The following is an 18,424-nucleotide window of genomic DNA, read 5'->3' on the forward strand; positions in this document are numbered from 1 at the left end:
TACACATTTAAGAATAAGTCAGAAATAAATACAGATGATCTACTGAGGCACCTCCCTCAGCAGCACAGTACACACCACACATCATGTGCTTATCCTCAACTAGAACCCCTGTTCACTGCAAGTACCAGAATCTGCAGAGAGTATCATGGGATTGTATACTGATAGCCTAGGTAAATATTAAAATTCAAAACTGGAAGTAAAACTTTATTCACCTAAAGCTGAAGAACATAAAACATATAGTTAAACCATGGCAAATCAAGAACCATCTCTACTGTGATTCTACCACACAGCTATGCTATACATGGGAATAAATTCAAGTGTTAATAATAAAATATCATGCAAATAATTGGAAGCCATGGCATTTCAGTTCATATAACTTTTATTTTAAGACAAAATTGAAGCTGGACATCGTGTTATAAGCTCATAGTTTAACACCAGTAGGGATAGACAGACTAGTGAGTTCAAGGCAAGACTGGGCTAGTGATGAAAATCTTGTCTCAAAACAAATAGCCTCAGTAGTAGTGCCCTTGCCTGGTATTTGTAACCCTATTTCTCTTGTCAGTCCCTAAACTAAACTAAAATAAAAATTACAATAGTTTTTATACAAACTTAATATGTTTTATGGGGGTGAATTTTTTTCTTGTTTTAGAATTTTATAGTTGCACATAATGCAATTTGATCAAATTCACTGAATTGCCCCCCCTCTAAATCCTCCACTATCATCCCTCCACTTGTCCCCAGCTTCAAATGTGCTCTTAACAAACACACCAGGTCCACATTTCACTGTCTGAACACACAGAGTTGTGTAGATGTCTTCTGGAGCATGGATAATTCAAACAGGGTCTGGTTCCCTGAAGAAAACAGACTCTCCCACATTCTGCACACAACATCCACAATCTATGCTAGGATCTTGCCTAATCTGACCTTTTGCATGTCATGCATGTATGGTCAGAGCTGTACTTATGTGTGCAATAACCTTGTTATATTCAGAACAAAGAGTTTCACCACTGTCATCTATATCCTCTATGTCGTCTATGTCTATGTTCTTGTAATCTTTTTCTCCTAAGAAATACCTTGAGACATCCTAAAACATAAACACTCAGTATACTCTGCAGATTCAACATAATCTAGCATACTAAAATTGCAAAGGCCCATGATGTGCTAAAAAATGATACCATGGTCTCAAATAGCATGTAAACACAAAGAGTGTTTTATTCTACAGAAGTCCATCATGCTGGGGTCTTCCATTACTGGAACAGAGAGACATCCAAGTGAGCTTGCAGGCCTGATTTAAAGCACATTAAGGAATTGCAGGGTAGGTGATCTTTATGTTAACCTGTTGAGTACATCTCTATGGACTTTCCATTATCTGAGGTTGGGAGCTGGAAATTTGCTGGGGAAGTCTAGAAAATGTTACTAAGGAAGTCTGAAAACTGTTGCTGACATTGTACTTACTTCAGGCCAGGTGACGGGGAGGGGGGGTGCTAAGGCTTGTACTTGCCTGGAATTGCCTAGTTCTTAGAAACAGAGATTTTGGCTAGTCTCGTTAACTGCCAATTTGAAGCCTGTCATGGAATCAGCCTAGTCTTCTCACAATCAGTCAATCAATCAATCAATCAATCAGTCAATCAATAAAATGAAGGTAATGACAAATACTTACAGTCCCAAAGTTTTTAACTCCAAAGTAAGAGGTTCACCACAAAGTCAAGGCTAATCTGGTCTGCATAGTGAGTTCTAGGTCAACCAGGACTACATAGTAAAACTCTATTTCAAACAAACAGATATTTTAATTCCACATGTCAATCATTATGATGGAAATATCCAACATGATGTGGTCTGTGGAGACCACAAAAAGGAAGGGGCCTATGAATATACAAATTTAATAAAGGAAATATTTTTAAACATTTAAAACATAAAATTGTACATTCCAAAGTTGTATATACTTGTCATTCCCATAGCAAATACTGGGTAGATGTGATGGCTAGTATTAACTGTCAAGCTGACTGGATTGGTAGAATCTAACAACATGGAAGATGAGCCTCTAGACATGCCTATGGAGGAATATCTTAATCAGTTATAGAGACCTGTCTACTGTAAAAGGAACCATTCCCTGGCTACGAGATACTGGGCTTTATAACATAGGGAAGAGAGATGAGTACTAGTTAGTGTTCATCCCCCTCTGTCTCCTGATTGTGGATGGGATGTGACTAACTGCTTCAAGTTCCCACTACCTAAACTTTACCTCCATAAAGGACTACTCTTTGAACTGTGAGCTAAAATAAACCTTTTCGTCTATAATTTTTTCCTGCAACAATAAGTTTAATATTCATTGCATATAAAATGTCTTATTGTTCAAGCCCATGCCATCATGTTCTTATTTAGTTATATAAAGGCATGATCTGTTTCCTAGATTGCCATGCTTATTTACCTCTTGGTACATTGCATTTGCTTCTTTATAAGGATCCTCTCCATTGTAGACCTGTGGATTGTTATTTCCCAAGAACAGCCAGGTAAGAATAGGGTTGCTTTCAGAGATCACTTAATATTTGCTTATAGAATAAACCCTTTAGGGTCTCTAGAAAGAGGTGAAGAAGATAGAAGTCATTGAGAGTTTGTAAAGTAAACCTGTCAGAACCTGACCCCTGCTATAGATAAAGCCATCTGACTTCTCATACACAAAAGCAAAAAATACCAAAACAAAACAAGAACCAAACAAAAAAAAAAAACCACCATTTTTTCCGATAATTAAAATTATTCATATGAACATTTTCTAAAATTTTTATTAATTATAAATTGATGAGAACTCTAGTCTAGTGTTGTGGATCCATAAAAACAATTGTTAGTAACATATTTGTGAATAAAGGATTTAGAAAATAACTTGAGAGTTTATAATTCTTAGAAAACTTTCAATAGTACTGTGATATACCTGACTTTTAACATATCATAATAAAAACTGGGCAAAAATGGTTAAGATATTATATATTTTGGTAAAGCATGACAATATCAATGCTACTGCATGGTGTAGAAATTAGGTTTCTTTATATTCTCTTCTACCCATTAGTATATACACATTGAATAATACCTTACTATCCCAAATTGCAGAAATTATAAAAATAATTGTCTATTTTTACAAGATATTTTCCTGCTTTCTCAATAGTTATTGGTTGGCTTTGACTAACACTGAACACCAGTGCACACTAACAAATGATCATTGCAATTAATGACCTCCTATTGTACTAGCTTCAGGACAGCTGTTCCAGAATCTTCTACCGTGAACTTATTATACTTCTTGCTGTGGAGGCTGACGTGGCCTGTGCCATTGCACCATCTGCTCAGCTCTCACTCACCAGCATCTGCTATTCTTGCCTTGGCACCATCTGCTGGCCGTCTTCATCACCATCTGCACTGCTCAGTTGTACTGCTGAAATTACAACACATTTCACCTATTCCTAAATAAAGGTATTCCTGTGTCCTGAGTCATTTCTCCTTTTAGATCTAGGAAAGCTCTTTGTGGAATATCTGTAAGTCTTACTTTAAGAATCCCTTTATTCTTATGAACACACATTTCATGTGAAGTGTGATTTTTAGAAACTAGAAGGGTCTCTGTGTGGTTGGCTATAGTAATATACATGGAATTTCATGGTTATCATTCTAAATTACTTGATATTCAGACAACTTCTTGCCTTTAAAAATATATTGTATACAGAAAAATTAGAATAAATGTATGTATATTTCAGAAATATTAGATGTATAAAATATGTGGTGTTTGTTAGTTTGTCATATAAGAAACATAATGTGGGAAATATTAAGTTCAAAACCCATTATTTTATTTTTTTACATAGTGAAAAATATTCTATTTTTACATATAGTAACAAATTTAAATTTGTTACTATACAGGCATATAAATGATTGGAATAAAAGATTTATAATCATTTGTTTAAAGTCTACCATCTTTATTTATTATCTATGTCAATGAATGTTTCTCCTGCTGAATAAGTCATCTGAAACATTGCAGAAGGTAAACAAGGATGGAGTTAACATTGCAGAAGGTTAACAAGGAGTTAAACAAAATGAAGCATAGGATAAAAAAAAAGTTGGCAAGGAAACAGCAACAACAACAACAAAAAATTGAGACTGAATTGTGTACAATTACTACACACCAGACCAGTATACTTTCCATCCTTCTAGAAGACCATGCCAAGACTCATTTCCTCTCTAACATTTTTTCAGCAGTCAGAAAGAGGGAATACTTTCAAAAACTTCCACTTGAAGTATTTAGAATGTTTAAGGCAAAATCCATGAATTTTGTACAGATTTAATATAAACTCATACCACATAATCCATGTAAATAAGTGAGTAGATTTAGTAGATACACACCTTTATTGGAAGGATTATAGAAAGAACTATTATAATAGGAAATAAAGACAAGAAAGATGTCTGAGCTCAGTTACACTGAAGTAGGGTCACCAAGGACTGCAATAAAATTGTGTAGAACTTAAAAGCATTAGGAACATAGTCAGTAAATGTCTGTCTCTGTTAAGTAGCTTTATCCAAAATAAAATAATATTCTCATATGTGTATGGCAAAAGGTAATTTTATAACTCAAATCAAGAAACATAGAAATTGGAAGCAATGTTATTATTTCCCTTAAAATAGTCAGAAATCCTCTGTTGTGAAGGAAATTCTTATTACGTAAAAATATTACAGAGAGGCTAAAGAATAATGTTTCATGTTATGGGAAAGATATTGATTAATTAATTAATCAAGTGTACTGAGAAATATACATATATATGTATATGTGTATATATATGTGTATATATATATATATATATATACATACATACATATACACACACACACACAGAGAGAGAGAGAGAGAGAGAGAGAGAGAGAGAGAGAGAGCGAGCTAACAAGTCAGGGTTAACTTGATTAAATTATTCTAATATTGATTTTTTCTATATATTAAATGATGTTCATACTTCTAGAACAAATACTTACTGTAAGATATTGCAGTTAATTTATCTCTCAGTGAAAACAAAAGCCACAAAATTATGTTCCTAATACTAGTATTATATCCAGAAATCTGAATAGTAGTAGCAATGCCTAATTTTAACCCAAATCTAGCATGGTTTCTCCTTCATAAAGAGCAGTGGGCTTGTCATTCATTAGCTACACAGAGGGCCTGGTACTGATACTGATGTTATAAAAAAAATGTGCATGCTTTCACTAAAGTTCCTTAATTAAAACATTTAAAAGAAAAGTAAAGTAAGTTTGAAAAACATGTAGAATAAGAACATACAAACAGAAATTTTTCATATAGTTCTGAAATATATTTGTGTTCTGACTGATTTATTATTTTAAAAAGGGTTAAAATCTTGAAATTATTGAGCAAAAAATATAATCATAAGCTAGGGTCGATTCATTTTTAAAGAAATAATTACATTATAAATTCAGTGTGTTTCAAATCCCACTTGGTATAAGTCTACATTAGATACAGTCAGTCAGTCCTTGACCTTCCATTTATTTATGAGCTACAGAGTCACCCTGGGAAGGTTCTTGTCTTATGAGCTTCATTCAGAGTATTCCTCTCTTGCAGGTATAATCGCTTCCTGTTTCTACCCACCATATTTACTAACATATTCTATGTTGAGCTAGGTAAGCACAGTGTATTACAGTTGTCTATTATATTCATTACAATAGTTTGCTATTCTGAAGTACAGAAGAATAGGCTCTCTGTAGAGTCTCAGGTTACAACAATGGAAGCGGAACCATCCTTATCTAAGTGTACTTTATCATGAACATACAAGGAAACTACTTAGTGATACATTTCTGAGATGGACTCTCACTAAATAATACATGATTGCATTTTGTAAGTGTGGTTATTTTTTTTATTTATTTGTTTATTCGTGTGTGTGTGTGTGTGTGTGTGTGTGTTGGCATGGCATGTGTGCAAAAAATAGAGGGTATCTTGCAGGAGTCAGTTTTTCCTTTTCTACCACATGTGTTCCTGGTATCAGTCTCTGATCTTCAGGTTTGATGGCACCCAATGGGCCATGTAGCCAGCATAGAGTAACTGCAGCTAACACACAAGCAACATGGAACTGAGTTGCTGTTGTTAATACTGGTAATATGGTCTGGTTTTTTGTTTGTTTGTTTGTTTTTGTTTGTTTTTTAATTGCAGATACACTAAAAAGTCTTTTCAAACTTGGAAAAAATTACTCATAGGTACACTACTTATTTTTAGTGACCCACTTACAAATTAGTTAGACATATTACCACCATTGAAAATATTTGAGGGAATCATTACTTTTATTTAATTGTATTTGTCTTTTTAAAACCATCATGTGAAACACTAGAAAATCAGATACAAAAAGTATCCTAAAATTAAAGTTCCTGCATTCTAGTTTATCTGCCTAAAGTTGCTGAGACTTGAAGTTATCTGTCAGAACCATAGTCTAGTTGTTTGTAAAAATGTAGGCAATCATAGCTATTATTCAAAAGTACTAAAACTTCCAAATGAATTCAGAAACTTTACAGATAGGCTAGGAGGCTGAGGTAGCATGATAGCATCCTAGAGTTTTTTAAATATACAATTGCTATGTATTTATTATTAATTCATTTTGGATAGTTCTTAGAACTGAACACAGGCCTTTTTACATGCTAAGAAAGGACTTTAGCAACAAACTACAGCTCCCAGCCATAGAAAATTTTAAGGCTTAATTCCAATGTTCTGACTGATCTCTAACTCTAAGGCTCAAACATTCTTCTGCTTCAGTTTTCTATTTTGTAAGATATACAGGCATGTGCTACATTGTAGGTTTCTATCAATGTTTGCTGATATGTAGCATATCCTAGAAGATGCTTCATGTGTCATGAGTTGTAAGTCAAATACTATGTGTATATATGTAATATCTTTAAACTTTTGACTATTATTTTGGTTAACTTGTGTTCTAGATTGGGCTGAAGGAAATTAATCTAAGTTGATACTATGGAGAATTTCTTCATTTTGCTTCTTATATGAATTAAAATTTGCTTGTAATTATGTTACATCTACATTTTCAATGAATACATCATTCTAGGCACTTCTGAAACTACCATAAACTGAATGTCAGATAATCCTTTCTTCCAATTGGACAATTTTGTGTCTGAATTCCTAGGAATTTTTTTAACAAGACAACACCATTGGACCTGTAGTAAGTAACAGAGTAACATGTCCACACAGGAGAGTAGAGTTATTCTAACTATGTTTCAAAAATATCTGTAAAGACCAAAACCTAAGGAGTGAGTTGAAAAAGATTTATTCAGTCAACATCAGTTTTAGGTATATACTTACAGGACTCTAAATGGGCATACCACAAAGATCCATACACATCATACTTAGTATAGTACTGCTGACAGTATCCAGGAATAAAATGAGCCTACATGTCCATTAACAAAAAAGAATAAAGATTATACATATGACTCTGTCTCAGAGTGATCTACTCTTTCTTCTGATATCTGTGGGTATTCACAAATATGTGACAGATACACTTTAAGACACATTTACCTCATATAAATAACAAATAAAAATAAAGCTTAAAAGAATACATTTTATGGTTAGGAGAATACAAGTGTAGGGTAAAAGAGGAACACAGGGGTAGATAACTTACACTAAAGATGTTTCAAAAAGTCATCTAGGAAACTACTACTATAGAAACTGCCTAATATATCACATACTTAAAAATAGTTTAAAATTAAGTTACTAAAATGGTAATGATACATTTTCTAGATAATGAAGGATAAAAAATTAAAGACCTAGGGACAGAAATGGGTTACCTTAATTCCTACTGGCTAGCTTTCTTTGGTGCTAGAAGGTTCTATGCATATTTTTGGAAAAGTAGTATTGAACAAACTCCTAGTAACATCATTATACCAATAGATTAGGGCATCTTTCAACCCTCATTAGAGAAAATATCTTTTGCTATATCACCATTTATGGTGATTAACATAAAAACTCACAATCCATCAAGGTGTAGAATATAAGAGATTTCAGAATATTCAGCCTTAAATAGGACATCTATAGCATACTCCTTACCCTCAAGATTCAGGAATCATTGTAGAGAGGTATAAACAGAGAAACACAGCCAGAATTGGTCAACAACTATAAGTAAATAGTGTTTTCTGAACACAGGAAGCTCCAAATATAACACTAGTTGAGGCAGCATTCAGAAGACTTGTGCAAGCTCAAGCTAAACAATTCTGAGTATAGAGAAGGGAGGTTAGCTAAGGAGATATGGTGACTTATTGTTGGAAGAGAAAAACTGTTTTCCTTTTTTTTTTTTTTTTTGAAGATTTCAGGCCCATATGGATTGACAATTCAACAGTAAAAACCATAGCATTCTAAGAACATATGAACAGTAGTGTTTTTCTGAGAGAGAGAGATGGGGGATGGGTAGAAGGAGGGGAGGAGGAGGGAGGGGGAAAGAGAGGGAGGGGGAAAGAGAGGGAGGGGGAAAGAGAGGGAGAGGGAGAGAAAGGAAGAGAAGGGGAGAGGGAGAGAGAGAGAGAGAGAGAGAGAGAGAGAGAGAGAGAGAGAGAGAGAGAGACAGAGAGAGAGACAGAGAGAGAGACAGAGAGAGAGAGACAGAGAGAGAGACAGAGAGAGAACACAAATTGGGTGGGTGGGGAGGACAAGGGCAATGGCTCTGGGAAGCAATGGGAATTTAAATATGATCAAAATACATTATACAAAATTCTCAAAAATCTTATAAAATAAATAAAGAAATCTATAATATATCTACATGCTTTTGATGTTGATTTAGTTATACATTATGTTGATATCGTTGGCTATTTGAGTTCAGTCACTGTTCAATGAATTTTCAGATTCTTGTGTCACAGAACAAAAATTTTGACAGAAATACATGGATAGTAATAGAAGCAAATCCAGTTGAATAGCAATACATTCATTAGGGAAAAAGGTGAGCCAGAATTGGAAAGATAGTTACATACTCAAAGGAAAATACAAAAGATGTGGCTGTTATAGGTTATTTGTCTTTTCCAAGTTATCTCAAGCATTTCTACACCAGGTAGGAAGGCTGGGTGTGTCCAGTTTTTCTTTCTGCCAAATAGTTTCTTTCATATGCTAATTTTGTAGTCCTTCAGACATTAATTTTTACTTCATATTCTTTAATAAAACCTAAAAATGTGAGAAAACATCATGATTTTAGAATATTATTTTACTGATTCATTTTGTTTCCATTAACCAAACAGATAAAAGCATCTTCTACTTTTATCATTTGAACTAATCTCTTTACTTAGGAGAATTCTGTTAACTGAGTTCATGCCACTCTTTGAAAACATTATTGACTCTGAGGAAAATTAAAATTGTGAGGTGAATAATATTATATAAAAAGCTGTGATTCAGATCTGACCACTAAAATACAATAGCTGTGCCATATTAGTAACACTGCTAATTATTTCCTGGACAATGGGGTTTGTGATTATAAGATTTAAGGGTTTAACATCCCATGTTCTCATTAATTTCCTGCCTGTATGGCATTGATTTTAATCTATGTGTTTAATCTCTTCTTTACCACTTAATGAAAAAAAGGTATTAATGTTCTTCTATAGTTTCTGTGGAGACATGACAAATATATGTGAAGTTCATACATGACATCATATTTAAAAAATAGTAGTTATATATTAATGTTGGCATTTTACTTTCTATATATCATGTGAGATGAATATTATATTACATAATTAATGAATACATATTATTAAGGATAATTTAATACAGTAGTCTTCTATACTAAAAATAATAAATAAATGATATTCTAGTGTTCTTGTAACATCTTAGCATTATGGCACTTATGCCTTTATTTGGCCTCTGGAGCATTAGGTCAAGTCACTGACAGTTTCTATGGTCAGAAGATAGTGGCATATAGCTATATTCTTTATCACCTGAATCTCATTAAAAGCACTACAATTTATTCTGTTCTTGGATCACTTGTTCAGGAGTATATAAATACTTATATAATATTTATTAATAATATTTATAATTATATCATATATAATTTTATAAAATAAATATAAAATAAATATTAATAAATACTTTAGGCCTCTCTACCTAGCTCTGCAGACAAAAATTTTTTCTTTTCCATTGAAGTTGCTAATATCTTTATTTCAGTTTTCTTAATGCTATAGGCATAAAAAACATTTCACATGTTATATAATATTTATTTATGCTTTTGTGCATGCATGCTGGGGCTGGTGGAAACCAGGAGAGGTCATGGGGTCTCCAGGATCTGGAATTTCGGTGAGCCACTACAGGTGTGTTCTTAGAACAAAACCACAGGTTTTCTGGAAGAGTAACAAGCACTCTTATCTGTTGAGCCAACTCTCTAACCTCTTATAATTTGATTGAAATTTTACCATGAAACATGGATATTTGCCAGTTGCAATAATCTTCAGTTTTCAGTAAGACATTCAGGAATATGCCCAACGCTCCCCATGAAAAAACAAAGGCAGCATTCAAATTATTAATGAATCAACATGGACAAACCCAGGGATGATAAATGTCTGTGATCTCTACTGACACCCGACTTCCCTTGATGAGACACCAGACTCAAATGTTAGTCACTAATACCCAGAAACTGTTGAGTATGCTTATTGTTTCAAAGTCTTGAGATCTTTGGATTATTGTTACAAGAGTTGGCAGGAAATACAGTTTCAATAGTAAAATGGGTGTATGTTAGCAAGAATATAATGTTTACAAATTATAATTCTATTAGAATTAAATTATAAAAATTATATGCTTCATTCTTTATGTGGAAGATGTTTAGATATAATAAAGTCTAAATTTTATGTGGATGGAACCAACTTCATCAGCTTGGAAGACTTTGGAAACATAAGCAGAAATTTTCTGAGTGGTAATCAACTCCCAGCAAACTCTCTTAAGAAAAAGTTCAGCCAGAGAAAAAGAAGTTAATACACAAGGGTGTCTCGTCTTCAGACAGGGAAGCACAAGCATGAGGCCACAGGAAGAACAACTTGAAAAAACAAAACTCATTTAACACAAACAAACAAACAAACAAACAAACAAAAATTTTATGATATTTTTTGAGATTATAATTTAGTTATATTTCTCTTTTCTTTCCTTCCTCCAAAAACTCTCAAATACACTTTCTTCCTCTCTTTCTAATTCACAGCCTCCTGTTTCACTAAATTCCTAATTATAATCTATTCACTCTGTAAAACATTACCTGTTTGTATGCTTTCAGAACTGACCATCAAACAGTGTATAAACCAATTGGTGTACTTTGCCTAGGAAGGTAATCTCTCCCATTTCCAGTTTTCCTTAGTGCATACTTCTTTTTGTAGGACTGAAGTCTTGTGGACTCTTTTGTTCAGTTTGGCATGTTCACTAGAATCTTCCTTGTTCAGTTCATGTTTGAGAAAATATGTTGTTAAGAATTTAGAAATGTGGCTTCTGACATTGCTAGGAAACACAAACTCAAAGCAAGTACTTTGATCCTCTGGCTCTTATAATCTTCCAGTTCTTTGTAGTGTTCCCGAGTGTTAGGTATGAGAGTGTTTTGAAGATATATCCATCAGAACTGGGCTCCACAAGTATGTATTTGATTATTTGTTTTTTGTTGGTTTTGTTTTTTTAGTGGTCACCTTCTATTTCAGAATGAAGTTTCTTTGATAGGGGTTGAAGACTCTTTGATAAGGTTTGAAGCCCTATTTGTGGGTATAAAAAGAACAACAATATCAGCCAACCAGACCCCACCCCCCACCCCAGAGCTCCTAAAGACTAAGCCACAGACCAAAGAGTACACATGAAGGGACTCATGGCTCTAGCCGCGTATGTAGCAGAGGATGACATTAATAGGAGGAGAAGCCTTTGGTCTGTGAAGGCTCAATTCCTCAGTGTAGGGGGAATGCCAGGGAGGTGAGTTGGAGTGCGTGGGTGGAGAGGGAGCATTCTTATAGAAGCAGGGGAGGATTGGGGAGGGGGCTTCTGGAGGAGAAACTGGGAAAGGTGATAACATTAGAAATGTAAGTACATAAAATACTCAATGAAAAGGGAAAAAACCAAGTGATTATAAGTAAATAAACATAAATTTAAAATTATTTAACATTTAAAAGTGTTTTATGTCTGTAGCATTAGGAAGGCTAAAACAAAGAAACATCTTTGATGAAAAAGAAAAAGATTTACAGGGCTAGTTAGAGAGGCCTAATGTATGGTATTTATATATTACTGAGCACATGATCCAAGAATAGAAGAAACTGTAATACTTTCAATGAGGATGAAACAATAAGGAGTATAGATAATCATATGCCCCTATCTACTGACAACAGAAATTGGCCATGACTTCAACAAGTAAGGATTGTGCTGGTCAAGTAGATACGTATTGTAGATACTCTTTTAATAATCATGACTTTACTAGCACTAAGTATTTAGCTAAGTTTACAGTATTAAGCATCTTAGTGGACTCAAGAGAAACATTTTGAATGCATATATAATCATGAGAGTCTCACACAAGAGATGCTGGCAATTTTAAATCCTGCACTATGAGCTTTTTAGCTAGAATACATGTAATTAGTTTTGAGATAAAAAGCACTTTTGATCCTATTTAGCACATAGATATTGGGTCTTTATTTCATTATACATTTATGCTTACTGAACGTTTGGTAGCTGATTTCTGAGTGAATGATTGATTTTAAAGTTTCTTTTAAATGCATTTATTTTAATGAACAGGATGTGTTCACAAACACATTAGTCTTTATTTATCTCCCAAGGGTTTTTTGGGATAGCTCCAATTTAAAATACTCCATCATGTTGTTACATCATATGTTAAACCAATGTGTCTTGATTCTTTGTTTTAGCAGAAAAGTCAGTGTAGATCATTTTCTACTATGCTAAAAAGCTGAAGCAGAAAGAGAACAATTTATGAAAATGGGAGGGAGATGAGTAGAAAGCAGCCAACTGGCACCATGTTTGGGGTTTGCATGCAAATCAAGTTACTCTGTGCTTTCCAACACTTTCCAAATTCTTCTGAAACCATATTTAAAGCTGGATAGCAACTTTATATGAAGTCATCAGTGATATAAATACAGACAGCACTGTGTTGGGTAAAGCAATGCCAGAGATTGACAGGACCAACAGAAAAAAACACCAAAACAATTAAGTTTCCATAAACAGTTGACTTGGTGTTGAGTCAACACTCTTCTTTGTAAATAGCAGTGTAGCAGGAAATAAGTGACAATCATACATTTTCAATCCATAAAACAGGCTGGTCTACTGAAGAAACCACATTCTTTTCCAGTTTTCTACTTACAACACCAGCAAATAAATTCCTCAGTAAACTGTGTACTTTACTTTGGCAATCAAGCAAAGTTCCTTGTCTATACATTTCAAATAATTTTTAGATAACTGTTGGAATTTTATCAACATAATGTCATTCTGCCAAATTCTGGTTACAGGTTAACAAGTTTTAAGTGATACTTAGTTTTCACTTCTTGCAGACTATTTCCAGGCATTCATTACAATTTCGTTATCAAGAACAGAGAATTCTGTATTAAAAGGCCATTTTTCCTTTAACTTTCATTTAGCTCCCGTGTGAGTACTAACACAAAGTAACTCTTTACTACCTATTTTGTATTTTCTTCCTTTATAGATACTCAAATCACCTTTGGTTTTTAAAAAAATATGTAAATAAATATTTTCATTAAATGTTTTATTAATATACAATGGAAAATAGAGAAGGCATAGAGAGAATGTTTTCAAAATAATTTTATACAGAAAGATGTACATATATAAGTGAATATATATGTATTGAAAAGTAATTGGTATATAAGTGGAAGCTGGATGGCTAGATGACAGAGAGAGATAAATAAGGTCTAGTAAACATTCTTATTGTTTATGTCCTTTTCTGAAGTGTCTCTGGTTTTAATCATATGCATGTTAAATTATGCATAGGCAAAAGAGGATAAATAGAATAAGCTCCCTAAAATTCACTTGAGAACAGTTTGTATTTATTTTGTTTGCAATCACAACTACGTCAAACAATTCCTGGCCCCCTTCTTTACTGGTTCTTGGATGATAAGTGAAATTAAAAGCAAGAATATGACAAATTCAGAGCATTCATTCTAGAGTAGGTTTTCTATTTTTATATGTGAGTTTAGTCTATTGGCCTGAAATATCATTCTTTTCTTTTAAAAGCTCATTTTACTTCTTATCTTCAAACTCAAGGGACATTCAGATACTTAGTTTTCCTTTATTTGACATTTAGAACAAACCTACTTAATAGTTCCACAATTCTCAAGGCAGTTTGTTATCTCCATAGAATCCTGTTGTTTTATTTTTTTAATCAGAATATTATCTTCTTATAGATATTTGCTTTATGTAACCACTGGAATCCTTATGAGAGTAGACTAGCTTTCTTTGCATCTTTGGTTCATCTCAACTTAACTTGAATAACTTAGGATCATCTCATTAATGCACCACAAGCACTACACACTAGGCACTAAAGAAAATCCTTGATAGATTTCACATTCAGTGTGTTTGTTTATCATAACCAGACAAACATGCAGAAAAGAACATACTGAATACTAAAATTTTAATAAAAGACTGGAGAAATGATGTAACAGATAAAGTCTTTGCCAGACATACATTAGGACCAGAATTCAATCTGATACAGAATACTCCAAAAATGGCTTGGACTGCTTATACTGCTCTCATTCTTGCTCTGGAGATATGAGGTCAGGAGGACTGCTGGGATTTGCTGGCCCAGTCATATAGACTAATCTCAGTGAGAAAATTCATTTCAAAAAAATTAGGTGTGGAGCAAATAAAGAAGATACCTTACCCTTGACCTCTGGCCTCCATTCGTATGTAAACATAAATGCACACACATATGAAAAGAAGTATGTATACACATAAACATACATATTTATATCACAGAAATGTCAATAAGCATTTATTTTTGAGTTAGAAAATGAAATAAAACTGACAAAATATTTTCATTTTCTTTGTCACTACTGAGACTTTCAGGAACCTTTCTATTGTTTTGTGATTCTATGATCCTGCAGCTACGTTTTACAGTTTGTTCTATGTGCAAAAATTTAACACTGATAAAGTTGTCTAGGTCACTGTATGTTCTAGAAATAGGCTCATAATCCTAACTTAAAATTTATGGGCAATAGTTTTGTTGTGAACATGTGATAAAGCATATCTGCTGCTGTTCTTTGATCTGCTGAAGCAGTTCCCCTTGTCCTGACTGCCTCATTGAGCAGATCTTCTTTTTGAAATGTCATTTAACTCATTAGTACACAGGACAGACAAAGACCAGGTTCATATCAGCACACAATTTTAAGAGCTACATGGATGTGGGTAAGTTATACATCATATTTCAGTCCATTTAATTGTAAAAGAAATGCGTATATAGCAGTTCAGCAGCATTGCTATAAAATAGATTACATGCAAAGTCTATTAATGGTAACATGATCTAAAGCAAAGGTCCACCATTTTTGCAATTTTAGTAGGATTTATGAGCAATATATTCTGTCCAAGATAATGTTACTTTTTGATTTCATTCTCATAAACTACTGGAGTAAGATCAGATAGCTCCAATTTAGACATCTTTACTTAAGTTTTACATTTTATACATGTATATATTTTGAGTAAATTTCCCTGCCTCATACCTCTTTTTCCTTCCCTGTCACTCCTTTCTGCATCAATTAATCTCTTTTCACAATAAACAGTTTTACTGCTACTTGTATGTCACATATCTGTACAGGATTTTAGGTACCTATATGGTATCAAGGAATCACAAAAGGGAGAAAAGATGTACAACTTGTCTTATGAAATTGTCTTAATGTGAAAAACATGACTTTGTTCTTCTTTCTGGCTGAAAGGATTTGATTATGTAGTTTTCTATCTATGTGTGTCAATAGAAGAAGCATCACATGGGGTTACAAATGTCTCTGAAATAAATTGACTGGAGGCTCTTTGGGTAAATACTCAGGAGTGGTATCATTGTGTCATGTGATAAACCTATTGTTAGGTTTTTAAGAACCCTCTAGACTTCCAGAGGGGCTGAAGTAGTTCACATCCCTACTAGAAGAGTAAAGCATCAAACTGTGGATTAGTGGAGTCTGGACACATTTTATTTTATCTGAATCTATTTAAAACTGTGGTCAAAATAAGCAGTTAGCAGAGGAGCATCCTAATTCTGCATCTGCAGTTTATCTTGAGGAATCATGAATCATTCTGTGGATAATAGAACAAACAGTTTTACTTTACATAAGAAAAGCAATCTATGGAAAAAATTATGGTCTTAGAGGAGGAGGGCTACTTTTAGCTGTTCACATTTCTTTCTGCTGTTCTTTGATCTTTCTTCAAGGCTTCAGTATCTTCATGAAAGATCTCGTAGCCTGAAAAATTACACTTGTCCCCGCCTTCCTCAGCAGTGTCTCTTCTCTGTGCCTTTTCCTTTCTCATTAGTCTTGTGATGCTCTCTTTGTTTTACTTATGTTTCCTGTTGTGTGTGCCGTTTTTTTGTTCTCTGATATACAAAAATATTGCCTTCAGTATATGTTCTATACTGTTATGAGTACATGTTTATGCAGTAGACATTATCATGGAAGATAATGAAGTAAATGTAATACAAAATTAAAAGGGTGAAAGCACAAAGATGATCATTTATTTCAAAAGTTATGACTAGATACTCATATAGTAGGCTATTATCAAAATAAGTGTGGGTTTATGTTAAACAAGTATAATCTACAATAAAGAATGCATTATTTACTATTAAATATATGGCATGTAAAACATATTTTTGTTTAAAATATGAGATAGAGTTCAAATTCATTATTTTTGTATTATATATTCCACTGAATTTTCCTTATTCTGTTTCATGTTAGTTAAGTCAGATGATAGTATGTGTAAATTTATTTTTGTATCCTATAATAGTCCCTTATCCATTTTTCTAAACTTATGACACCAATGCTGTCCAGCATTATAATAAGTTTTAATATTTAGTAGTGCAAATTTTCAAGCTTTGCTATTTTTCAATATTTTATAAAGGTTGAATCAATGTCCAGAAAAAATTCTTTCATAATTTGTCTATTCAGATAACAAAAAATTATCAAACATTCCTGTACACAGAGACATACAAGCATAGCATTGGCTGTAGTAAGTATAACTAAAACTTAATATCTACTTTTAAAACGTTTACTTAATAAGATATGGGACAGCCATTCCATACACCCTCCGTATAAGGCAAGAAATTATTGAGAAAGAGGGTGAAATAGTTATGTGATTCAATGACATTGTCTATAATAAAGTTGTCTTCTGGATATACCAGCAATATTGTAGATATTAATGTACAGGAATTGTCATAGAATGGACAAGACATGGTACTAGTAGCAAGTTCAAGCCAGACAAAATCCCAACACAGAGAAGGGAAATGGGCATGAAGTTTCACGCATAGTGGGCAAATGATGCCTTCTGAAAAACAGATAGTCTGATTTCTTTAAAGATATGAGCCCTACCTAGTAGGCCGAACAGACTGTAATACTAGATCTCATATTTAAGAGTATATAGCCAGCATAAATTGTGCTTTATGGAGGTAAAATATAAGCTAACACCCCCCCCCCCAAATAGGACACAAAGTTGGGTAGTTGAGGAAAGAAAGGGATGGGTGTGGAAGGAGTTGGTGAAGGACGTAAATATGATGAAAGCACATTTTATGGAAGTCTAAAGAATGAACAAAAATGAGAAAAAGTAGTTAAAAATAAGCCACAAGCTGATAAAAAAAAAACCGATACATTTTGAAAGCTTATCGAGAACATATGGGTAATTTACACAAACCAATAAGAAAAATATAATGAAGTAAGTGTAACTGTTGAGAACCGAACTAGCCCCAAGTTGGGGCAGCCAAAATAAATGTTGCAGCCCAGGCAAAATGTTGAGGCCCAGGCCGACCCACGTTTGGGTGGCCACTGTATCCCGGCCCAAGCTGCTGCTCCGGTCTGCAAGTCGGGTTTCAGCAAGAGCGAGGGTGAGGGCAGATTCTACCTAATGTCTGATGTGTGTGAATCTCTCTCTCTCTCGTCTGATGTCTGGTTCTGTCTTCTATATTCTGATTCTAAGCCACGCCTCTAAGTTACACCTTTAATCATGCCCTTAGGTCTTGTCTCTAACTCTGATCTCTATACTTCTAAGTCACACACCTTTAATCTCACGCACCTTTAATCTCAAGGTATCTAAACCAAGATTATTGGAGTGTTCTCAGCTGTTGTAGGCTACTGTAATCCAAGTCTCATGTCAGGGTATATGGCTCAAGATGGCTGCAAAGCTGATAGCCGCTTTCTGCTAAAAGTCGGCCCCCAACATGTAACAATAGATAAAATATTGAATAAAAACAAAAGAGGATAC

The sequence above is a fragment of the Arvicanthis niloticus genome, chromosome 17, assembly GCF_011762505.2.
Source record: "Arvicanthis niloticus isolate mArvNil1 chromosome 17, mArvNil1.pat.X, whole genome shotgun sequence".
Taxonomy (NCBI): Eukaryota; Metazoa; Chordata; class Mammalia; order Rodentia; family Muridae; genus Arvicanthis; species Arvicanthis niloticus.